Source organism: Anas platyrhynchos, chromosome 10, assembly GCF_047663525.1.
Source record: "Anas platyrhynchos isolate ZD024472 breed Pekin duck chromosome 10, IASCAAS_PekinDuck_T2T, whole genome shotgun sequence".
Classification (NCBI taxonomy): Eukaryota; Metazoa; Chordata; class Aves; order Anseriformes; family Anatidae; genus Anas; species Anas platyrhynchos.
Window position 1 is genome coordinate 16,660,911 of NC_092596.1, and position 26,523 is coordinate 16,687,433.

General features: G+C 44.7%; 1 protein-coding gene across 2 annotated transcripts in view; it reads right to left on the bottom strand.

Moving 5' to 3' along the window:
• Nucleotides 1–26,523, bottom strand: part of GPC3 (glypican 3) — a 145,786-nt gene that overhangs the window by 81,336 nt on the left and 37,927 nt on the right. The window lies entirely within an intron of this gene.

Sequence of the window (26,523 nt, forward strand, 5' to 3'; positions counted from 1 at the left end):
GGCAGTGACAGCATCCATCTGTGGGTACATGGCCAGGTCGCTCCCACACACATCATGCTGCACCAAGCTGCCCAGGAAGCTCAGCAGCAAGTTTCATACTGATGACTTGCAAGAAAAAACAGTGTGCGTTTTCCTCTCTCTTCCTTCAAAGAGACAAGGACTTTCTGCACACACCTTCATGCAGCAAGCAGGAGAGCCTCCAACAACACAGTCACCCCACAGTTATTCCTTTAATTATAGTCCTGACCAGGAGGCTTCCAAAATACCCAGCTATGTGAAGACAACCTATCTACACACTCCCCACTCCTGTCCCAGTTTGCAAGTTAAAACACTTGTAGGGGAGGCTACGAGTGCAAACTAAATTCCTTTTCTTTGGCCAAATATCACCACCAGCCTGCATCCCATTCTCCAGGGCACTGGTCATAAAATGCTAAAAATAACGAACAGCCTCTCAGCTCACAGGTCACTGACACCGTGCGATGTAGCCGCTCTCAGCTGTGTCACTCTGGAAACATGCATCCAGGCTCGATTTGCATGGAAATTATTCATGTTCAATAATTAAAGGGAATGTTTAATTTTTAAAACCATAAGTGTTATTTTTTCCATTTGTTAAGCCTGAGGTGCAGCTGAGCGTGGCCTGCCGCCTCTCCACGGGGGTTTGATATCAACGTTATCACAAGCAGTGGTGAGCCCCACTGCTCGCCCTGCCTGGCCTCCGGCGTTAACCAAGACCTTTGGAAACTGCCACAGCTCCAGCTCTCCGGGCTGTTTCTCCCCAGGTGCACACACCTTGTAGACAGGGACCCGATGCTTTTTGCTGTCCCCCATACCAGCGTGCAGAAAGCTACAGCGCGAGCAGCAATCAAAGCATAAATTACCAAATAGAGGTTTTCAACCCATCTGGTGTGTGCCCATCTCCTGGACATGCCCCTAAGGCACACACCAGCGCGTGTCACCCACAGAGCCCAGGCACACCAAAGCAAGAGCCTGAGTGCTCTCAACACTCGCACTGCCCGAGCAAGCCCATCGCAGCCATCTGCGTTCACAGACGGCAGCCATCCCTCCTTTCTGACACCACAGATTGAGGGACACAGTGGTGAAGGACACAGAGCCCGCTCCTCACGCCTCCCTCCCCACGACAGCAGGCATCTCGCTCCTCACACGTGCCGATGCAGAACATTGCAACGCTTGCCAGGCGTAACAGCACAGCCGATGCTGAGGGGTAGATGTCTGGGCTCTGACAGGAGAGCAAATTCCGGTTTTCTGCTATAGAAAGTTTTTTGTTTTTTTTTTTTTTTAAAGTTTCTTTAAATAGGGCACAGGGATTATGAAACTTTTTTTCTCCTTTATCCTCAAGAGCACCAGAATAGCTTTTGCCTCAACAAAGAGCACAAAGCACTTTTTGGGCCAGCATTTTTGACAGCACTGCAGACAGTGCCAGGATTTTCATGCTGTGCCTCACCATTCGCCTTTAACCTCTTCTCTGTTAGTTCCCTTAGAAAAAAAAAATCATCCCTTCTTCCTTCTTGCTCCTCTATGCTTTGGAAGTTGTCATCAGAGCCAAGAGACCCTTCGCTGATTAGAAAAATATTCCAAACTCCTATGCAAACCTCCTACAGTGAGAAATGCTTCAGAAAGGAACTGAGAACAGTGGCGCATCAGAAGAGCATGCACACACAGTCCCACTGCTTTAAAGGTCATGACATGCACATAATTTTTATCATAATAACTGGCTAAGAGTGTCTATTTTATGCGCCTTGGAGCCTTTGCATATAACCATTAGAGAGCACAACAGGGACTATAAAAGCATATGGAGCCTCCTGCTGCCCCATTAATAGATGCAAGAAATAATAAAACTTGGTTAAAAAAAAAAAAGTCTCCCAGATCCAAAATATTTTATAACCAGCTCCCCTAGTTGCTTATTCTGAACTATTCCTCACAAAGGGCTGGCTACAAGAATATTAAACCCCCAGCCACCAGAAGTGACCCACAGCCAGACTGCGAGCACAAAGAGGCTGCAGGTTGGTGGGGCAGCGCCCTGTGCTCATGGGAGCCAGCCTCGAAGGGAGTTGAAAGGGATGCAGCATTACAATACAGCCCATTGCATGGGCTTCTGCTCTCTCAAAACCAACAGGCTGTATTTGCTGCCAGTAAAAGCTGCCCTGTTCATAACATGGCATTATTGGAACTCCTATTGCTGGAGGACAATTGAATCGTCTCTTTTTTTCCCTTCTTTTTTAATTTTTAATTTATTTCAAGGATATTTTCAAAAACTGCAATTTAAGGAAGCTAGTCTGTAGGTCTACCTGAAGCAGAATAAATACCTTAGTAGGACTGGCAAAGCGTAGTGACAGACTTGCACCCGCTGTCCAGTACACAATGTGCCTTGCAGTACCTACTTCACATTTTGCTCTGTCACTGTAGCTGTGCACACACAACAGAACCCAACTATGTTATAAAGTTATTTATCTTCTTTTAAATCTTTTTCTTTGGAAAAGATTTTTCTTAGCAAGGAAAAAAAAAAAAAAAGCTTCTGCATGGGCTAAAATCTAAATAGCCTTGATCCACAAGTCTGGCTTGTGGAGATGACAGCCTGAGCTGCTGCAGGCCACCATGCTGGAAAGTCCTGCCTGGGTAGCTCTTAAACACATTTCACCCACATGAAGAAAGGAGCTAAATGCATACACAAATTATACTCCAAAGCCATTTCAGCCAGCCCAGGGACAAAACCTGGGAACAACTTAACAATACACAGCATCATAGCTCTCTACCCCAGGATGGGAGGGAAGAGATAGAAGAACAATATTGTGCCAGGTGAAATCTGGGGAATTGATGCAGGACACAAGCCAGAGCATCACCAGCTGCAAAGCACCATACCTGGTACACTGGTACTGCACAGCTGTTGACTAGCTCTGTCAAGGGCAGTTTGTTAGGGCTCACAAAGGATGCATGAAGCAGCTGAACCTTTACTCTAGAGCACACTTATCAGGCAACAATTGAAAAGCATGAGCTATTACGTATTATTTTTCCAGCAGGACTCCCCTCAAGCACCTGAAGAGGGATTGCAGTGGGCATGAAGGATGGACTAAGGTGCTTTCAAAGTGCAAAAGCTCCCCAGAATGCGGCACAGGGATGCATGGCCATTGCAAACTGGCAATTAGAGAAAAGAAAATAAATTGTAAAAGAGCGTAATAGTGCCCTGAGTGGGGATTACTGGCAGGAGAAGGAAATCACTGAGTTCTCAGCTCAGATAATAAAACTCTGCTGCTTAGTTAAAACACCAGCCTTCCTGAGAAGGCGCATTTGCTCCTGAGCTGCAGCTACTTCAAAGAGACTGGGGCTGGAGGAGCTCTGGATTAACCTGCTGGCTCCCCCAGGCTGCAGGCTCCAGCCCGGTCTGGGATTTGATGGGTTTATTTAAGAGATTATGTGATGTAGTCGCCTGAACGAGCAAGCATGACAAGCCATTCCCATACAACATCCCCTGGAGACTCGGCATAGCCACAGCTGAAACCCTTAGGCAGCTGTGGACACAGAGCAGCAACAGATCTGGGTGCAGACTCACAAGCAGCTGAGGGTGTTTGGAAAGGGTGTTGCTGCTGATAAAGGGAGGCATGGCCTTCCTTTGCTCCTCTACGCCAGCTCACCGAAAACCAGCACCACCAAAATCAGCTGTGTACCCCCAGGGAGCAGACATGCCAGCGGCCAAGCCAGCTGCTCCACCTCTCCACAGCACCACAGCGAGAAGGCATGAGCCAGCCCATAGCAGGAAGGAGGGGAAAGCAGCATCCAACGTAGTGGCCAGGTGTCAGGAGGCCAGGTATCAGGTGAAGGCTCTGTGCAGCTGGTATTTCGCTGCAAACAAGCTTCCTACACGGATAGCTGTCCGTCTCTGTGCTGCAAACCACAGAAGTCTTCTATGTAAAAGGGGTGCACAAAAAAAAAAAAGGTGCTCTCCCTTTACTCCTCAGGATACAGATCACATTGGGAGACAACCAGGTACTGGAATCCCTACGACCATGGAAAACATTTCCATCCTGAGGCAAAACTTGTCTCTCCAGGCAGGCTAGTAGAAAATTTTCCAGTGAATTAATGTGTTCCTAATGCAATTGCTGCATCCTGTTCGGGTCCCAGGTACCCAAACATTTAAGAATCCCACGCATCTAGAATGCTCCACCACAAAAAAAAAAAAAAAAAAAAAAGACACCACACAACCCCTGATGTTCACAGATGGAAATTTAAATGTTTATCAAGGAAATACCAAAAGTTTTTCTTTTTGTAAGCTCACCAAAACATTTTCAGGCATGGCAATTGCAAAAGCAGCCATAGGCATTCACATGTAAGCGAGCTCTAGAGAAGAAAATATTTCTCTAATACCTCCAATGAATCAGACAACTTCAGACTCATTGCAACAGCCTGTATTCCTAACAGACACAAAAGAGCTCACCAAGAGAGAAACAACTGTTTGCAATAATGGCCTGGCTGCCACAGGCAGTACTGGTGAGATGAACTGCAAGTTATTTTTCAAACAGCAGGTAATATTTATTTACAAACTTGGAAAAGGTTTTCAATACATTGAGCAGAAATGAAACAAAATCCAAGAGTTTTTCCCCTGGCAGCAGTAAGAGCAGACTCTAGATTTGTTCCTTTATGATTTACACTACAGTGCAAGTTTTTAACAACATTATCTGGAGACAAAAGCTCTTCTAGGCAGCATAATTACTTTTGTCTGTAGCAGTACAAAACCCATCAGATGGTGCCACTGCTGCTCTTACAAGGTTTGCTTCTCTGAACACATTTGGAGCTTAGGAAATGCTTCAACCCCTCCCTCTCTCCCCCAACAATAAGACAGCCTTTTGGATTACTTTTACAATATTGTCACTATAAAATTTATGGACTTAAGCTCCCAAAGCTTATGAGATTAGCTTCAAAGCATCAGTAATAAAAATTAAAACAATTTAGTTATTCTGTCTTCCCACTTTTAAGCCACCAGGGCTCACATTGTCTACCTTTTCTACATCGCCATTAGACCAAGAGAGGACAGGTCTCCAACCAGTCTCCAAATTAGAGGGGGCTCCTTTCACCTCCATGCCCACCACCCTCCTGCCTCGTGTGGAAGCAGCCATGTGAGACTCTTGTGGGAGCCAAACTAGAAGTTTCCAAAGCCAGCACTGCCTACCAGCCAAAGCCAAACCATTTTGCTCAGCAGAAACCATCTTCCTCTAATTATCTGTGCCCATCAAAATGCCAAGCTCAAAATCCATTTATTTTAATTGTTCAGCTTATCTACTGCCCTGGTATTTTGAAACACGCTCCCTGTGAGTTTTCTAATAAAAATGCTGTATGCTAGCTTCTCATTATACCTACTCAAAATACTTCGAAAACGTGCTACCATTATATTCTAAGTAACTGTCTGACCACTGAGCAATCAGTCATACTGTGGCTCACCCATTTATTATTTATATCCCCATAAAAACTGTTAAAGCGGGCAGCGGAGCCCACCAGCTCAAGTCCAGAGGCCAGAAGACAAGGAAATACTCGTGCCCACAGCTGCTTGCCTCTAGACCTCGCAAGCCCAGTGTGCCCAGACCAACCCTGCCTGCAGGGAGCAAGCAAAGCACAGAACTCCTCCAAGGCCCTGCAAGAAACCAACTAGAACTGACATTTCCCTGCCTCCGTTTTCATGCATGCATTTTTGTTGCATGTTTGTTAAGGTCTGTCATCAACTGCTTCCCACAGCATGCCTGTGGCTGGGCACGATGGAAGAAGCTGATTTCAGGGCTGTGCTCCCCAAGGTGCCATAGTCCAAGTGGACTTTCCAACAATAAAAACAAAACTCCTGGGAAAGATCTCTGGAAAAATGACTCTGCAGTACAAGTCTTTTATAGGGCTTGGTATTTGAACACGTGGCTGCGGTGCTTTTGATTAAATATTTCTTGCACATCTATTGTATAATTTGCTTTTCTGAGCATCAAGTAATATTCCGCTTTGTGCTGTGACAGATGTGTGAATGCTTAGGAGATTCTTGAAAATTTAATAAAGACAAAGTTAAAAATGCAAACAGTCAAGGCTGGCACGAGTGGTGGATGAACACAATTCTTTATAAAACCAAGGGAAGAATAAGGGCCCTGAAAGGCAGGGTCCACCAAAGACATGGAAGCACAAGAAGGAAAGCAGAGAATGATTTAAGAGGCTTCTGCAGCAAAAAAGGTAGCTCTGGTTTTAGATGCAGTGGATGAATGACAGGACGTTCACTGCCATAGTCCCATTTAGCAAGCAGGGGAGACCTCCCCAGTCCCGTGGCATCTTTGCACTAGGATTAGCCAAGATCTGTTTTGCAGCAGGGTGGGAGAGGCTGGGGAGAGCCTCTGCCTTGTCTGGCACCATTGTAGTAGGAACTGAGATGGGGGCACGTATACAACCTACAAACTCCATGGGTCCACTATCTGCCCACCTGCATCTCCCCATTTGCCCTGTAAAGTACTTTTCAACTCCTCCACACAAGCTTCTATCCCTTGCAAGCCTGAAAAAGGAGATTTTCTGAGAGCCCCGTAAAAAGATGTTCTTCACCACAGTTGTGAAGGTCTCTGCCCTCAACCCTGACAGCTCCTACCTACTGCAAACCAGTCCCTGTCCTCCACACCAAAGATATTATTGCCAGGGAAATTGGAAAAACTTGCAGAGTATCTCATTTTGTTCTCTCTCTGTTAAACCCAAAGGGTAGATGAAGGTGTCCCATCCCTGAATTCAGCTAACTCAGAGAAAACATGGTTTTGAACCCGGTTTTTCCTCTTGTGCTGGTAACCTGTCAGCCCAAAAAGAGGTAAAGCTCTTCCCATGTACCCCATACCTATAATCTGGTGCTGGAGCTCAAGTAAGGGTTAAAGAGTTCGGGTTTGAGTGTCCAGGCTCCTGTCCATGCTGGGGCACTGGTTTAGGGGGACACCAGGCAGCCTGCTGAAGAGGCACGGCAGAGCTCAGCGATATAGGAGAGCCTGAGGACAGATGGAGCCTGCAGAGCTCTGCTTCTTGCTGGGATGTGACCTGTTTGGAAACACCCCATGGTTTGGTGAACACCCATATATGCACCCACCATTTGCAGGGGGTGAACGTTGCTCCCGTGGAAGTTATTTACTGCAAAGGAGACAGTAATCTTTATCCTTGTCCAGGGCTGTCCAAAATGGCTGGGGAGTTTGCAGGAAACAAGCCACTGATCCATACAGCAAGGCTTACTGGGGTCAGCATGGTGTTGCCTGAACACAGCCTCGGGGGAACACGCTATGGGTAGAGAGGCAGCCCAGAGTGCTGAGCTGGCAGAGCACGGGGTCAGCAGACCAACATTTCTCTTTCAGCTGTACACAGAAATATGCACACTCCAAATATTTCATATTTTCCTCTTTCCCTCTGAAGGGGAAAAGTTAATTAAACCAATCCAACAGGACAAAATAAATGACTGAAAACAGCACTACCAGGCTTTTGTCATGCTGTAATTATATCAATAAAACGCTCAGAACTAATGTCACATCACTGGGGAACTTTCACCTTCACCATTTTTACCACAAATATTTACACTCAAATTCATATCATTGTTCTCTCCCCCATTTGCTGCAGAGATGACAATCTCCATCTACGACTCGTACTTGAAGCCAGCTGCTCAGCCAGCAAGCCCAGCCAGGCTTCTGACAGACCTCTGTGCGCAACAGTAGGAAAACCTTCAGAAACCCTGGGAAAAGTGGCATTTCTGCCCTTGATAACTGGGCACATGGACAGGTCCAGGCATTTTATTGCTGCAAAGCTACACGTTTCCTACTCCAACACAAAGTGCACACAAAGTGCATTTCTGGGAAAAAAGGAAAGAGCCACACAACACAGCACTCTGTAAACAACCCCCCCACCCCCTCCCCAGCCACATTTTTACCAATTGGAGGCTCCAGCATCCAAATTATGGGGTTATAAAGATCGCAAAAAAAGAAGCATACCTCTTAAAAGATGAATGACGAAATGTGTTTCAAGCAAAGGACAAGTGATTCCATAAATTCCCTCTCAAATTTACAAGCCAGGTATCTAACAGCCAGTTATTTAAAAAAAATAATATATATACATATATATATACACACACATGTATATACCAATTCGTGTACTCCATTTATTTTAAAATAAAATTTATAAGCAATTTCTGAAAAATGCATGTCTAGCAAATTCCTTTATTCATCCAAATAAACGAAGGTAAGTCAAGCCACTAGGTTAAGTTCAGTTTGCATCAAAAAATTTGAAAAAAGTCTTTAAAAGTGCATTGGTCTCAGTCACTTTACAGCAAGGCAGATCTGAGGCTGGTTTTCCAGGCTCCCTTTCATTTCAGCAGGCTTTTATCAGTCTGTTAAGTCTCCAACAATGGAGAGCAGACTATTTATTTAAGAAGCAAATTCCTTCCTTTTATAATCTCTCCTGGCCAAATTCTCTTTTAAGTTATCTCAACTGTCTGATGAAAAGCAAATGGCAGAAAATCAGTTCTTGATCCCTATAGTAACATGAAGGGCTTGCACTTATTTAAGGGCACCTGTTGACCATTTTTAAATCACTCCAGTAACAAACCCTTTATTTCTGATTTCTGCTTCCTACCTGTGCTCGCAGAAGTCGGAAAAGACATTTACTCAGTAACTGATTTAAAAGCAACGAACATCAGTGTAATTCTCTTCCCCTAAAGGGTTGCTGTTCCCAAGACAGAGCAATGCCCAGGCTCTCAAAAGCAATTTAGAGATTTTATTAGAGATTTTAGATGGATTTTGTCTCAAGATATCTGAGAAGGACAGGGACTTCCTACATGGAAACTAGAGCGTGGATCATTTCAGCAGCACAAGTGCAACCACCCTTCCGATGTGCCCTGGCAGCAGCCAACTCCCTGGACTCACACAAAATACCTTCGCACCATCATCATCGAAATGAAGCCTGGCTTTCCGAGCCCATAGTCTGTCTGAAGAGATGCCATGGGGTCACACACGATACCAAATCCACATCAGCACCATTACAAAAGTGCTCAGAAAACCCCAGACACACAAATCCCAAGTACCCGTGGCCCAAATTTCCAGACTTAGCACTTCCCAACAACTAGTTTCACTTCTTTCCTTCCTACCTATGCAGTACCTTGAGTTGAGCTGCCCCTTATGTATTTATTAAGTGATGCGTGGGCAGGCCACTGTCCAGGGAAGCAGCAGCAGCAGGTGAGACATCACATCCTGGTGGCACCACTTTGTCCCACGGCCAGGCCATCCCCAGCATCCCACGTCCCAGCTGGTTCCTGTATTCCCCTTGCCCTGGCACAAAGCCCTGTTTTGATTAACACTCATTTCCAAAAAGGAAATTTTTATTGTCTCCTTACTTCCTCCTGTAAAAGTGAGGCAGCCGCTGTAACAGGAGCACACGATTACAATTTGGCTTTCAAGCACAGGGCTCACAAACACTGCTGCCAGAAATTGATCCAAGGCTCCACCGCCCGCTCCAGACGGGCTTTCTTTCAAGAACATGAATAATCCCCTGCAAAGTAATGGCACTATTCATCTCTCGAAAGTTCCTCACAGGCGTAAATCCCTTGCTGAAGAAGAGGCCACGTGTTCAGCCGACTTCCCAGTAAATTAAAATTCAGCTTGTTCTTTTTCTAAAGAGAAACACAGAGTATTGATCAATAAATTTACCAAAAGTTATATGGCAGCTGGTTTCCTCAGTAATAGAGCAACCACTGCTCAGACATGGTTTAACACATAATCTCCAGATCAATATAACTTTTGATTTATAAGTAACGATAACAAAAGGAGCAAGGACAAATATGCTTGCAAAAAGTAAACACTTTCTCCAAAGGATACTTCCAGCGTAATCCTTTCAAAATAAAGACTGCATATTTCAAAGGCTGCATGTGGAAAGAACACAATATATCGCCTAACAAAATTAAATATTCATCCTCATCACTACAATGTTCAGACTTGTGCATTCTTCAGCTCTGCAGAAGTGCTGATTTCATACAGCGCCTCTGAGTACAGCATTTACCTCCAGAAGACACAGGCATGCTTCTTGCACAGACAGACACGGGCAACGCACTAAGCAGGTAATGGCATTTACACCAGCACAAGTTGTGACAGTAGTCAGCAGAGAGGTGGAAAAAGTAGTTCCCTCCACCAAGAAGTGACCCCCTTGGTAGCGTTTGCTAAGCATTAGCTTCTCATAACTATAGAATCTGTTTTTCTCAAGAATAATTACTGGACTCACTACCTTTTTGAACACTTCTGCAGAAGGTATTTCCTTATTTCAAGTGTTCTGTTTATTATGGAGCCTTTCCAAGGCATGAAAAACACAGGTCAGAGAGGATAATAAATCCCATCACCTGACAATTTTTTCAATTACTGTGCATGTTAAAATAATGCTACCACAAATAGGTTGCAAGAGATATGCTGAAAAATCCATTAACTTACTGTAAATCTATTTAAGTTGGGGATTCACGCCTTGCAGAATTTTACCATTAGTCCTGGAAATTAGTTTATCACTGGACAGGGAAGTATTGAGCCCTTGAGGGTCATTTCAAAGACATGCAGTACCCACAACCTGCGTAAGAAGACCTCAATTCAGGCAAGCAGGTATTTAATGCTTTAGTGAATCTCTAAGTAAGTGCTCGCATGCTTCCCTGTACATACACCACCAAATAAAAGAGCAAATTTCTTCTTCTAAACCTCCACATTGCTTCTCCTCCCTTCCAGTACCTCCCAAAGCCTCCACTTCCAGTGGAAGCACTAAAACCTCTAGGAGATTACAACAGCATATGTACACTTCAGTTGCTTTAGAAACCAACATCTGATTTTTTTTTGTATCCACAGAGAGAAGAAAAATCAGGAGAAAGAGCTCAGGTTCAAATTTGTGATTACTGATTCAAATGCAACTGTATTCCCTACCTGAAGCCCACCTGTGTTCTTGCCAGGAATAACACTTTTCCCTCAAAAGCTATTCTTTGTTGACTTCTTGTCAAGAATTAAAAAAAAAAAAAAAAAAAAAAAAATCATTTCCTGTGAGGTCTGCACTTAATTGACTGGCTCAGGCATGTCATAGATGGATCCTTCTTGATAACGGAGTAATGGGAGTTTTTACAGCCTCTAGAGATAGGAGAGGAGCCAGCCCATCTTCTGCTATCTGAATTGATCATTTGCTGTTCCTCCTCCGATGGCACCAGCACAGGGGAGCTCACATTTTCCTGTCAGCATCCACCCAGGCTGAGCCATTGCAGAGCCTCCTCCCACACAAGCAGTATGAAAGAGGCTGGGGGAAAATGAAAGAAATTAAAATCTGGCAGCCGAGAGCTCTGCCCACATCCCTGACATCTCTCTGGAAGTCCATACGGCTTCATTATCTCAATCTAACCTACAGGGCAGTCGAAAGCTCTGATCTGCGGCTGGACCTCTCTTGGCTGAGCTGTGGCTGAGTTTGAAGGACACACAAAAGAGCCCTGGGAAGAGACCAAGACACCTGCACGCCTGCAACTGGCACCATGAACAAAGCTGGCTCCCACCACACGTGAAGAGGGCCAAACATCCCCTTTGCAGACAGTATCCCATTTTTATACCAAAATTCATCTTCCCATTTGAAATAAATAGCACTCTTCTGCACATCCTTGCTTTTCTGGAAAGTTTCCAGCTTTTCACACTTTTTCCCTGAGCATCTCCCAGAAGAGCCTCGGGCTGCACTTCCAGAAGCAGCAGCTCAGATCAGGTCCAGGGAGACGTAGGCCTTTCTCTGCAAAACCCAAAGGCAGGGCATGAAGCACCTCCATCAGCCCTCCCTGCATTCACCAGCCTGTTCTGCTGCTGTTGGGTGCTGCAAAACTCTCTACTTTTTCTGCTGCCAACTTGATGGCATTTTATGTACCCAAGAAATCTAAACTGCAATAAAACCACAGTGACAAAAATAAAACTGGCTATGGAAAAAGTGGTTGCTGCTCAGAGTGTCTGTGTGGGGAGTACATTAAAAGCCGGCTGGAGCAAAGGCCATTAAAGTTTGCAAACATGCAGCTCTGTGCAAACTCCTCCCAGACACCAAGCCTCCACCTCGGCCCAGACAAAGAGCCCATGGACGCCAGAGCTGCAGAACCTCCTCATAAACACTTTCATTTTAAGCCAGTTTAACTGGAAAAGGTCAAGACCAGTAACAGCACAACATGTGTTACTGGTTAAACAAAGTTAGCAGCTATCAGTTAAACAAAGAGCACTTAGACAAAAACCAAATCAAAGATCCTCTGTATTTCAGGCACCCAGATGAATCTCTAATACCCTACTAAGCCTCTGCGCTTTATGTGCAGTCTCCATGAAGTCTGCACAGATTTTTTTAAAATGTAAAAGCACATGAATAAATTAACCATCCAGGTAAAGACAGTAAAACTGAAAAAAAAAAAAAGGTAGCAACATAAAAAGCTAGAAGTGTCATCTCTGCTGCCCGCAGTTAACTGCTGTTCCTGAAATCCCATCATAAAGTATCATCTAATTACCAGCCAATTTGTATATATAGCAGATAAACTATTTTCCTCCCCTGATAGCTCAAAGGGAGATGTATATTAAACAGGTCTTTAATAAGAAAGCTTGCTCTTTGCAGGGAGAATGTTTTCATACCATATCACCTTGGGAATGTAAATATGGTCAGGATTCAAACCAGCGTATTCCCTACTCCAGTAAATGAGATTTGTGGAAAAGTTTCATCTTTGACAAAAGCTGAATCTGTTGTCAGCCACTGGAACTGCTCTCACTTCTTGGAAAATCTGTTTTCCTGAAAACCCAGCTTTGGGCAGAGCAGCTAACATGCTAAGCTCAGTTTGGAATTAAAAACCAAAACAACCTAGGCCCTCACTGCTGTGGGAAAAAGATCGAAAATGTGACCCATAGCACTGGAAAACAAGAAAGGCAAATTAAGTAAAACCTCACAAAGTATCATTTTTCAAACTTGCCAATTTTAATGCTGATCACATTGTTCTTAGGACTTTAATCATGATTTTGTAATGCCCCGAGGTTATGGGAACTGAAAACCACATGCTTCCACTCAAATGAGACAGCAAAACATTTTGCAAATTCATCTTTCATATGAAGAATGCTCATGTTTCATCTTAATCTTTACCTCCCTGCTAACACAAAAATTTACCAAAGTCTCACTAAGACTTACTAGCTTAATGTAATGGAGAAGTGCTACAAAAAATCATTTCCCCCTCCCCCAGAATATTAGGGTAACCCTACTCTGATTTGAGGGAATCCCAACCTTTGCTTTTATAAATGAAAAAAACTGAGTGGTTTTCAGACACAGGGGGCTTATCCTTCCCTGGTTCCCAGGCTGATTCACAATTTATACAACAGACTTAACAAGTGGCATGTAAGCACAAGATGCTATTTCAAACTGCCCCAAACCGCAGATGATTCCTACCAGATGCAGTGCTTCTTACTGGGGTAATTAGAAGCCTGAAAATTCACATGCTTTCTCGACAACAGCTGAGCAAAGCAGGAGCCGGTCAGGCACAGCCCCCAGGGTGCCTCACAGCAGGACTGGAGCTTCCCATCCTCCCCACCCCGGGAAAGTGGGCATCACTCACTGAAACAGCCAAATTTCAACTTTCACATCCAAAGCTAGAAAAGGAAAATTAAGTAGAATAAGGAAATTTTCCCTTACTCTTGGCTAAATTATCATCTACAGTTCGTGACCTAAACAAAATGTTTCTGCTGGCCTAAGCAGCATTAAAGCAATGCAAACTGGACAGAAAAAAAGGAGTTAGCAAGTGGCAGAAAAAATTGCAGGTTGGTGTTTAGCAATGCATGCAGCAGGAAAAAAAAAAAAAAAAGAATTACAGGAAACATTAAGGTCTCCTCTCTGAGCTGTGCTGCTTCATATTTTCTGCTGTCAAATTGGAAATTAAAGATGAAAATCCCTCATAAGTGGGTACACTTATTCCAACACCAACAGGCTTTTACACCACTTTGTCACCCATGTAAACAGCACTGAGCAGAGAGGTGTATCTGCAGCCCTGAGAAGAGCAAGGCCAGGCCTCACATGGAATATATATGATAGCAATTCACTTCTGTACATCAAAAATCAGAATAATTGATTTGATAACTGTAGGTGTCAGCGACACTCACTGTAGAAGGTGAGTATTTCAAAAGGTACTTTGACATCAATTTGACTGCACACACACTTCCTCCAATGCAAATACAAAAAAAAAAAAAAAAAAAGGGGGTCTGGCTTTAATTACCAGCCACGTGCAAGCCAAGCCATGGCTCAGTGTGGATGCGATTTGCAGCAGCCACCTTAAGCCACATGTAAGGGCTCTCAGGCCAGTGGGGAGCACGTCCCCACCAGCACCCACACATCCCACGCAGCACAGGGCTACTGGGGAGGAAACTCTTCCATGGTGGGACCACCACAGCATCTTCTGCAAAAGACCAATGGCCACCACCAGCTAGGAAAGGCTTGTTTCACTGACAGGCCTAACTGGAGAGATTTGTTTGTGCTTAGGATGGATAAAAAGATGGAGGAGGACACTGAAAGTATTCGTAAATTTGTTCTATTTTGGTACTTCAAGCCATGTAAACAAACCAAACATCTCTTCCATTCCTCACTGGGATGACCAGAGCTGTTTTCTTAAGACATGCTTCCACTGTTTTTCTCTCCATCAAGAAAGTGAACTAGGCAGTAACATCACCTAGAAAGCAGCAAAAAACAAACAGAAAGGCTGAGCTGCTTCTCACCCTTTGCATGCCTGTGCAAACCTACCCCTACAGCACTCCACTCTTCTAACAGCCCAGACCTGAAATTTTAAAACCCTGTCTGCAGGGAGAATTAGACTGGATTTATTGCAAACACCTCCTCTGGACACTTGTAAAGCAATCTGAGAGCACCTAATGGATTTAGGATTTAGCTAAATTGGTGCAACACAATAAAGAGATTAAGAGCATGGTCAATCACAAGTGATTGAGTTAGAGCATCCATAAAAAGCTGCCAGCCACCAGCAAGGTCCAAGAGTAATAGCTGAGGAGAGAAGAAGGGGAGCAAAAAGGCAACCCAGACAGCAGGATGACAGTGTACGCACAGAGGGAAACTCAGAGTGCCTGACTGGCCAGCAGCAGCGTGACACACCTGGAGGTGGGAAGCAGCACACCATCTTTCCCCTGCCACCCTTGCCTTCCTGCTGGTTGGTCTGCACCTACCATCTCACCTGCCTTCTCTTCCCTTCCCACTCAGCACAACCCTAATGAGTGCTGCACAGACAGCACCTCACACCTCCAGCATCTCTCTGCAACAGCCAAGGCACGCTCTCCATTTTTAACAGAGGAAGCCTTTGATACCATGAAGCATATTGTCCAAGTCCATCTGCACAGGAAAGAACTCAGTACTTTCCTTTAATACCAATAATTTGATTTTATTTTTGGAAAACGTAGCTAAAGAGAATAAATAAATCTAATACAGTGCACTGTGGCAGCTGCCAGATGCAGCCCCTTGCTGCAGGAGAACCATGTACATAAATATCTTCAGGATCCAGCCAATCGCTTGTAGGACCATCTCAAAGCTTCACTTGGCCTCACCACGTTTCACCAAAGAGTGTCACAACAAAACACTCCGTAGGGCTCAGTCCTAGAATTTTGCATGCCCTTTAAGTGCAAGGTCATTCTGAAGCTCTGAGGGGCACGTTTTTCTAGCTTTCACTGGGTCTTCCCATGAACTTCCCAGAACCCTCCTACCCCCAGTCCACTTGGGCACACATTGCTGGTGGGATGCACAGCCTCTTGCCTGGCTCTCCCTCCACTTGCCTGGTTATCCCTCGAGCTGCTGTGACAGGGTCCAGAGAGGTCTTTGGGTGGCAGAAAGTGATTCAGCTGTGGAAACTACAGCAGCAACCTCCATCGGCACTTAACAGCTCAGCATTACCTTATGCTGGCTGCAGCGTGCTCCAGCCCAATTTCTAAGAGAAGGCTTACAAAAAGGTTTGTCATAATTTGGTCTTTTGGCAGTCCAGGAAAAAAAAAAAATTGCACCGTATTCTGGTCTCATGTTCACAGAGGCTCTACACGCGAGCAGAGCCAGCCTCTTCCTAGCAATCTATCAATCACACTACTTGCCGCACCATTTGTTTCTGAGCAAACAGAAACACTAATAGCCTTCCTCCTAAGCCACTGAAACTGTAAATCTTTAGTTCAAAGAAGTCCTATACTGTTTCTATTTGTCCTTACCAAAATAGAAGCTATCTTCATTTCAGAAGAAACCACTCGTATTTCATAGTCTCAGAATAATTATTTTTCAAACAAGTTGTAATGAAAAGCTTCCCCAATACATAACTCCATCTCCAAGTGAGAACACAAGTATCCAAATATTTTGGTTGTTGGAATTATATAATAATAGCCTAGCTTATAGGTTCATTTTGTATCAAACTTCGTGAGGCTTCCAGGCATTTACACCGCCAGCTCTCCTTCCCTTACTGTAAAATCTTTTTTATTGACAATTCAATCATGTCAGGTTTGGAACAGTAGACGCACTGATTTGATCAGCTATCATTGGATTTACAATGTATAAATGACAGCACCATATCTGGCCTGAGTCTCAAGCAGCTACCTTTTATCGATTTATATTCTACCAGCAAGGAAGAAAAATTGCAGCACAATGTAGTGGTATAGTCTGAGATCAATACCAATTTTTTTCTTAATGACACGAAGGCTAAGATAAGGACAGCATAAGTCAAAGCCAGACAGATCAAATTTGCCCGATATCCCTTTCAATTACCGAGGCACATACACAGGGATATGTAACATTAAAGCTGATAGGAACATTATCAAAACGGTTTAAAGTTACAAAAGGCTTACGAGGTTGCCTAACATCTCCACTGGCCCCAGAAGCCATGTCGGACAGGGTTGGCAGGGCAGCTGACCTAACAGGAGCCCAGGGTGCCTGGCCCCACCGGCCACCACACTGCCTTGCCACCGCATTCCCTGGGTCAGGCTGCCCAGAGCGTGCAAAACCAACCCTGCCACCAGCAGCTCGGTGCTAAGCAGGTCAGCGACAGCTGTGGTGACTAATATTTGCCCCATGGACACATCTGTGAGCAAAGCCTTACGGCTGGGCACCACTGAAGCACATTTATTGCTGGAGCATCACTGATGCAGATAAAAGGATCACGCAAAATAGCAGCAAGTAGCATCTGAGTACTCCTCCTAGGTCTTTTCATAGGGTCTAGCGCTGGCCCAGGAGAAGCAGAGGGCCACCTTCTCACCTCTCAGCAAACGAGGCACCATCCCAGCACAGGAGGAGGGAGGGTGCATGAGCAGTTGTTCAGATGCTGCCCCAGTCACCCTGAGCCTGTGTCGCCCGTAGGACCATATTTCACCTGGCCACAAGAAGAAACTGGTCAGGTGTTCCTCTTCCCTACCACACTGCATGGACAGGCACCACACTGCCCAGGCAAGCTTCCAGCAGCTGCATAAAGCACCAGGCACAGCCTTTGGAATTTGGGCTCTTAGAGATAATGCATCTCTCTTGAGATCCGACTCATCAATAATAGAAAACCCTTAATTATTCCAGTAGTCTCAACATTTCATAGATTCAGTTGTTACTTAATGAGAAGTTGTGAGCGAGCCCTTTCTTCATTAACACTTCTGTGATGCACAGTAAAAGAAACTTCTTAGACTGAACCCTGCACGTTTAGACAGCTTAAATTCCCATTCTTAATTGGCAGCTGGGAAGCAGGGCTGTCATGATTTATACGTCTTCTCTACAACAAGTTTTGATAATTACAAGTTCTGAGCAGCTCATGATTAATCTATTTGCACCGTATGAATTACAAGCCCAAACACACTTGGAAATTTAAATTCACATGCTAGCTCATATAGATGCAACGTGACAGTGAAATGGATCGCAAAGTGTAAGTCAGCTTGTGACTGCCATCGCTACAATGGTCCCTGAAATTATCCAAATAAAACTAGTTTGGAAGATTTTTTTAAAAAAAGTTTTCATTTCTTCTTTTCTGGAGGCAGAAAAGGGCAAAAGCACTTAGATAATTATTAATTTATATGACCTTGATGCGTATGCATTCCTCATAGCTCTTTAAAATGCATTTAGAACAGCTGGTGTAAAAGCACGTTTAACCAAGGTGTCTGTGCCCATGCACACAGTTAACAAGAAAACATTAAAAAAGGGAAGTGGGAAGGAAATCAAAAGACTTGTTGATTACTCCTGTAAAACTAAACACCCCTTTCACCCAGCTGATACAGACTTCCCGGTGCTGTAAGCTTGCACACAGTGCTGACCGGGGCAGAAAGAGAGGGGCAGCTTCTGGCCACAGAACCACAGCAGCACTACCTAACACCAAGCGGGTCTGCACAGCACCTGGTATTGGGTATATTTGAACCACTCTGAAAAACATGGTGGGCAGAGGAAGGACCCAGGCCTGCAGATTCCTCTGAGACAGGCTTAGTGGGATAAGAGCTATGCATTCGCAGCCCTAGGTGCAGGTTGCAGCACCAAGGAATGAAAAAAGGTAAAGGAAGCTGCCAGACCCGCTCGCATTTCCAGCAATTTTCAAAAGAAAAGCACTTTAAATGCTTCATATTGATGCATGTTCCTTCCGCAGATGGAGCCATCACACCACCATGTCCCAGGGTAGGCAGCAAAGCCCAGAGGTGACCAGGGACAGGAGTCCCCAGAGAAGGGCAAAGGACCAGCCACTGCATCAACAGCAGCTGTGACACCACGCAGTGTCCCCATCCAAGCACGTACAGGACAGGTCTGATGGAGGCTGTGCAGGACAAGGCGCTCCAGGCACTTCACAGTTCCAGCACAGCCCTCATGGTCCTGCTCCATGTTCCCTTGCACATGCTGCAGGGTCTAACACTAAGATTTTCAGAGACAAATTGGAATCGGGGATAGCTCTTACCCCCGGATTCAGCAGGTACCTACAGCCTGTCTAAAAATCCTCAAAAGCACGGGGATCAGCCACATCCCTAAATTCTCTACCTTGGGCAGCTACAATCCAGCCTCAGTGTTTGACATCAGGCCAGCTAGAAATTACAGACACACATCCCCCTCCCTCTTCCCCAAATTTCCAACTTTTTTCAGAGAATAATTTGAATATAACATACACAGCATGTGAGCTAGTGTTGGATTTTTTTCCCCTTCCCTTCAAGATCATTACAATCCCTCCAATAAGTCAGCATGTCCTTTTAGTGCAATTACTCTGAAAAAATCACCATGCAGTTGTGGAACTTTTCATTTGACAGTGGCCACGTTCCAAAAGCTACTGGAAAATGTTACTTCCACTCTGAAAAACAAACACTGATTTTTAATTGCCTAAAAGCACAAGACAATTTCCAATTCTGTTCAGAGATTTTTTTTTTCTTTGGAATAAATATTTATTAGTACCTACATCCCGCCTATTTAGTCATTTTAGTCATTTACTTTTTTAAAAAAAATATGCACATTTTAAAATGGATTTGCTTTTTCTCCATCATAAAAAATGCAGGCTACATTTCTCATTCATGAGGGTTTCATTTTTAATCTGCCATCTCAGACAGGTTTGGTCTGCATTTATGGCGAGGACAGGCATGAGAAAAATAAAACTTAGCTTTTAGAAGAAAGATTGAAAAAAATTAAATAAACTCCAGGTCTACCCACTGTGTTTGCCTCAGAGAATCCCAGAAGTCCTTGTGGCAGCAGATGCAATTTGATGCTCATACTGGGTCCTTGAATCTCATTGTTCCCAGAGCACATTAACTTGACATTTCAAAATATTGTTTTTGAAAGCCATTCTAACATTAAGAAGTTCCTGGCTATTTCTGATCTTCAGGGCAGCAATAGAAACGAGGGTGGTAATTAATTTCTCCTCCCCCCCAAAAAAATAAAAAGTCAACCTCTAATAAAAGCTGTCCCTGGAAAATGGCAAAGTGAACACTGAAACAGAGACACACAGTACACGTCATGGCCGTGCCAACTCTCCATTCATCAAGCAGCACGGCGCAATGCCGGGGTGTACAGCTCTGTCCCAGGTTTGGGACATACCTTGCATGCAGAGCACATCAGCCCAGGCTCCCCTGTTTGCCAGCTCCCTCGGTCCCTGCAGTGAGAGGCTGGCACAACAGTGTTGGGCAAAGGCTGCTGTTTGGCAGCAGCTGCCTCCCAAATAACAAGTGCCAGCATGCAATGTGACAAGGAAAAGGCATCTCTGTCCTGCACATTCAGGAGCTCCAGCCCCTCTCTGGACAAGGAAGGAGCTGACTCCATCCATGGGCCATGCAAGAGTTTGGTTTGTTTTTTGTTTTTCTTTTCAATTGTTTGTTGGTTGTTTTTTTGTTTGTTTAGAGACTTACTTGAGCCCATTATTTTAATAGATTTGTCCAGGACTTGTCCTCCTCTTGGAACCTCTGCCCCAATACAAGACATTCAGACAAAAGGAGCTGAACACACATTAACCACAAGAAAAGCAACAAGCACTTTTTGCTAGCCGATGGCAAAACAGTGCCACCCACCTGAGCAGGCTGCATCATACCTAGGTGCTGCACCACTGCACCCTTGCAAGGAAGGCTCGATTTCTGCACAAACCAGATCCAAAGCTCTGCATGTTTCCAGGCAGTAGCACCAGGGTCACAAGCCACACCAGCTGCCAGGGGAGCTGTCTAGGGGTAAGGAAGTGAAACTAGAAGCCATGAGTGCTTGCATGCCCTCTGGGGAAACTGGGGGAACATGTGCTCCTTCAGTGTGCAGAGCAGTTAATTCCCAGGGGGCTGCACTGCAGGAGGGCTGATAGTTTATTAAAAGCTTTCATACAATTTCTGTATTCTTCCTTTCCTCCGCCAGCACCACGATGCCAAAGTATTACAGATAAAAGTTACAGCTAAAACAATTCATTAACTAATAAAACAGCATTAGAACAACTAATAATATTTTGCAAGAAATCTGGCTGCCTGATAATGACTTAAAAAAAAAAAAAACAAAAAAATAAAAATAAAAAAAAAAACGGAGGTGTAAACAGTTGCAGAACAATGCCACAAAGTGCAAGTCAGGACAGCCATGTGGGGCAGAGCCAGGTCTCAGATACATTATTACTCAATTCCCTGGGGGAGGACCTCAGCCCATTAAACCTGGAGCCCAGTTCCGAACCTATGCAGCAATTGCATCAATCATAGGGCATCTGTGGCTGCCAACAAGAGCTGAGGGAACAGCCAGAAATTATCATGCCTGCCTCCTTCAAGATCTGCTCCATGCTTGCCCGGTGCTTCCTTCTGACCTCCACATCCTCCTGCTAGTCCCCTGCTGGTGGAGGACACATCCACTTGACACGTGCCCAGGATGACCCACCTCTGAGCTCTTCCTCCCTGCGTCTTGCTGGTTTTGCACCTCTTCCCCAAGGGCTCAGTTCTGAAGCAAAGCAGAAGACTAGCACATTGAACAAAAAGACAGCATGCCTTTTACACTGTGAAAAAGAAAAAAAAGAGGAAAAATCTCGCTCCTGTGTTGCCACAAGTCTGAGGCATCTTTCACCTTGTTTGCTTCGACTGCATCACCGTCAGTACTTCCTGAACAGAATGGTGAATGTAACCTTGCAGGTTGGCAACTGCAGATCTACTGCATTTAAAAATAAGCATTTTGCAGTCTTGCAGAGGGATGCCATGGTGATTTTATCACCGACATGCTGAAGAATGCCCAGGGCTAATAAGCTGCTAAGAGAATTACTGGAAACTTGCCTCGGCAGGAATCTTTTCCTCATCTCTCCAAGAAAAAGCCCACTGATCAAACGGCAGCCCAGCAGCACCATACACAGAGATTTTTAATATCCTTCTGGCTGCAAAAGGGACCTCAGAGCAGGTAAGCTAGGCCACTATGCAGCACAGAACTGACATAGTCAGAACTGCCATAGGGACACACACCCACCCCAGCAGAAGGGGCAGGGGCTGTCCCCAAAGCCCTCCATCCTGCAGCTGTACTCCAGTCCCACAGCAGGTAGGACAACAGAAAGATGGCACAATACTACCAAAGCAAGCCCAAGGCTGCTCAAGAGCACACAAGTGGCTGAGCACAGTGGGGTAAAAGCAGCAAGACAACCATTACCCTGTTATTGTTCTCACTGGGACAACATATAAATATATACATTTATATTTTTTAGTAATTTCTGAGCTCTGTTATTTGGAAGCCACCCAAAGATATGTTGAGCAAACTGAATTAACAACCCTGAATTAAAGCTCCTGCTGTTCTTCCTGCCTGAAGGTCGCAAAGAGACACATGCTCTGGAGCACATCTGCCCCCCTGCAGTACCCACACTGTCCCCAGCCCTGGGATACCTACAGGTTAGCAAAGGACTAGGAACGAGAATAACCATGGTGGGTCAAGATGCCTACAGCAAAGAGGTGAGGACAAAAGTAGAGAAAGAGAACAGTGCACAGAGATGGGTACAGGGCAAAGGAGAAAGACTGCTTCTTGCTCTTCCTCTGCCTTGAAAATAGACAAGCCTACAGCCACTTTTATCTGCTCTGCTGCACCACACGATTACAGTGCTGCTAACCGTGACCTGCGATTGAAATTTAGAGTTGTTTCCTCTGCTTCAAGCAGAAGAGGGACCAGTAACTTTCATACTAGAGTTATTCGTTTCTGGCTTACAGTCCCAACCAACAACCCAATGCAAGCAGCCTAGCAGAGCAACGAGCACAGGCCCTGCAGGGTCCACCTGGCTGTGCCTGAGGAGAGCAGACACCTTCTTCACAGAGCAAGGCATAAGCAGCCTTCACAGGCAGTCCACACACACCACTGACTGTTGCTTTAATAACATAATTCTTAATGCAGGCACAAGCATGAAGAGTGAAATAGATACTGTGCACAGAAGAGTGGTATTTACTCATGAAGATCATTTTCACAGCTGATAGAGTAGAACTGTTCCCACTGTGTGCTCTAATACTGTTACTAGCATAGCATGCATTTTCTTGCTTTGCTCTGTAGTTCCTCTACTTCCCAAATGGATGGGTCTGTTGGACAGTTAGCCACCTAAATGTGATGCGTTAGAAGCAACAGGAACCCTAGTCTAGCCCAAAACCCCACATCGTCCTTTGCAAGGCTTATTTCAGCAGACACCCAGAATCCACTCCCAATCACAACAGGTGAGCAATGCAAGACAGAGAAAGAAAACAAGTTTTCCTCAACTTTTTGAAAAACACACAAAACAGGAGTACAGCTCATTCAGTCCAATAAACCTCATACACTGTTACATCGGTACCAACAAGTTCCCAGTGACAGATCCTCTCCAAGGTACTCTCTCACTTCAGATTCAAGGCCTTATTAGGAAACAAAGGATTTCAGACTAAAGCAGAGGTTTCACTGCCAGCATTGCCTCTATTCTCTGTTATCAGATTCAGACGCATTCATTCTTACCGAGCTTAATGACTAACAGACCAGCTGTGATTGCTGATGCCCTACCAACTGCTCTCCATTGTATACAAACACCCAAGCCACATTTCCTAAGGAATATGCTAATATCTGTCATTCAGCTGAGAAAAAAGTAGATATAAAATGTTATTAAGAACAAACAACCCTACCCTGCTTCTTTGGGGGGGGGGGGGAATTTGATGACTGACAAACAGCTAGCTACATAAATGCATCGAACTTATCAAGATGAAATGTGTAATTGCATACACACAATGCCACATATGGGACATTTGACTGCAGTCAGCCATCTGCAGCAAGACAATATTTTAATTTCACTCAGAAAAGAAAGAAGGTCATTTTAAAATTTCTCCTCTTTAATTTTGGTCTCTTGCACCAATTTTTGCTAACACTTCCAAGACAGACAACACGTGCTTTGATTTGAAAAGCTTTCTTCCTCTCATGACTGAAACGATACATTTAGGAAAGTAGACCTGTGATTTTGGACCAGCACAGTCCCATAACCACTGAGCAGCATGGGGCCCAATACAGAAGCTGTTAAGTATAAAAAGTGAGCAACAACTTCTTAGACAAATATTCTATTTTACAATCAGGATTAGTTGGGCAGGCTCTCCTTTTTAATAGCTATTATTCAAACAAGTACAATACAGAAAATTCTTTGATGTCCAAAAAATAAGGAGAGGAAGAAGAGGACATTGCCTGATTTAGCTGGCATCTGACTAGTGGTTCAGTGTACAGCAGTTGCCTGTAGCCCAATTTACAGGCTACATTCTGCTGTCTTACACCAGCCACCTGAATGCCAGCATAAAATGGTATTTAGATATAAATCCAGGCAAAGTTTGATGCAAGTTTCCCAGGAATTATTCCGCCATAAAGTAACTTATAAAGTAACTTTCTCCTCTTACACTTTCTACCCTGAGCAACTTCAATGCTCCACAGAGATCCAATTCCATTTCACACCCATTAGTCAAAAAAATTCCAACAGACTCGAGCAAAACTGCTGTAACTAAGCAGCCTTCTCAGGAAGCATGACTTTGCTAGCACAAGCAGCAAAGTGAGTGCCTGCAGTCCCTGTTAAAATGAACAATACCTAGCCAAAGCAAATCAAATGCTGTTCGGGACTGCTGACTCCTTTCCCCACCTATACCAGCCCCACATTCCCTCACAGGCTGTGCTACTGTGTTTTGTTTTGTTTTTTGTATGTTTGTTTTTAAATTACTCTATGTGATGCCTCAATTAAAACATAACCACAGCAAGTTCCTTCAGCACGTGAAGCACCAGCATCTGTCAGTGACGGCAGAAACAGTGTAATCCCCTTCAGCCAGGAGGATAAAGCCAAGTTACAAACTAAGCATCTCCCAGCCACAACGGGCTCCAACGTGCAAGCACCAAACCAGAGCTTCCCACACAGCAGAGCTGCAGACAGCCACCAGGACAGAGGAGAAAGCATTTGTATGATGAACTTTATATCACTGTGAAGTCCTCCTTTAAACCACACTAGCCTGTGGCTCGCTCAGAAGCCTCTGTGTTGCTGCCAGGAGAGCAGTGCACACGGGGGTACGCATGTGGCCACCTTCCTGCTCTCCAGCATGGTCACATCCCAAGGGAATTTGGCAACAAGCACAGCAGGCTATGAAATGAAGAGCCCTGATGGATAGGCAGGGGACAGTCACTAGGATCCTCCACAGCGCAAACATCCCCACCAGCACACCCCAAGCCCCACTGCTGGCAGCACGGACAGCAGAAGCTCCCCAGGGTGGAGGTGGTAAGGCAAGGCAGGCTGAAACCTTGCCCACCAGTGGCAATATCGATGCAACTGGAAAGGGAGGCAAGCCAGCTCAGAGGAGAGCTGGATTCAGGGCTAGGCAGGCAGCCAGACAGGCTTATTGTTCTGTGGCAGAGGGTTTATGGTTACTGAGGACTGTACTCACTGCATGTCCACCCAACACAGTAAAAAAAAGTCACTAAGCTAAAAATCAAGACCATTTAATAAGAACAAGGCAGACTCATTTTATTTGTCTCTTGACATCTTAGACTGTAAGGCAAGATTGGGTGGGGTTTTCAAGCCTCTCCCTGCAGTTACACAGGACATACTTTTGTATGGGGAAAAAAAAAACCACTGCCCTCTTTAAGTACATAAAACTGGGAGTAAGGACTTTATTTTAACAGCATACCAGAGTCGTAAGAAAATTGCCAATGCTGCTAACCAGTAAGCTCTAATGTGTCCAAACAGGATCAAATGTGTTTTGTTTTTTGTTTTTAAATGGTCAAATTCACAACTGCACCTGACTTCATGAACCATTCACTAATTCCATGAGAAATGCTCAAACTTCCGTGCTGCTGCAGGTTGGAAAAGGCTTTAGCACTGCTAGGGGGCCAGTTGGGACTTGGTATGCAATCTGCATTTTAAACATGGGAATGACAGGCTTTGTTAAACCCTGACCTTGACAGCAGTTATGTACTTATAAGGGATTTTTATCTCAATGTCATTTAATACTCTGTAATTATCACAGCATTCTGCAACACCCAACTAGTTGTTGTGTTTATTTACAGCCTACAGTAGTTAGTTATTAGAGAATATACATGTTAATATATATATATATATCTTTGAAAATGGCTAAGAACCACCACATCTTTATCTACCTGCAGACCAGGATAAAAAGAGGGGATGTAAATACCAGCGGTGCAGCCCTTAAACCATCAAAACCAGGTGTTACACTATGAATAGTATCTATTTCCTACACTTGTCTAAATTCCTTAATTTAATTTTAATTTATTTTCATTGCAGAAAGCTATAACGAAAACTCACAACTTTCATAGCCAACTCACTCTGGTGTGCCAAATTGCCACAGAAAACACAGCGCCCAGGTCTCTACATGACGACAACCAACATTATCTTCTTGTGCCTCCCGCCGCTCTCTGCAGCTGCCTCCTTCCCCCAAGACACGAAGCGCACAGAAACCCCGAAGTGCTGACTACAGCCACAAAAGCAGGGCGAGGAGATGCACTGAACAGCAGCAAGTACGACAGACTTTTTGGGAGCTCAGAGCCACGCCTTTGGGCAGCCACCACTCCCTCCACCCAGCACCAAGCAATTGTTTCACGTAG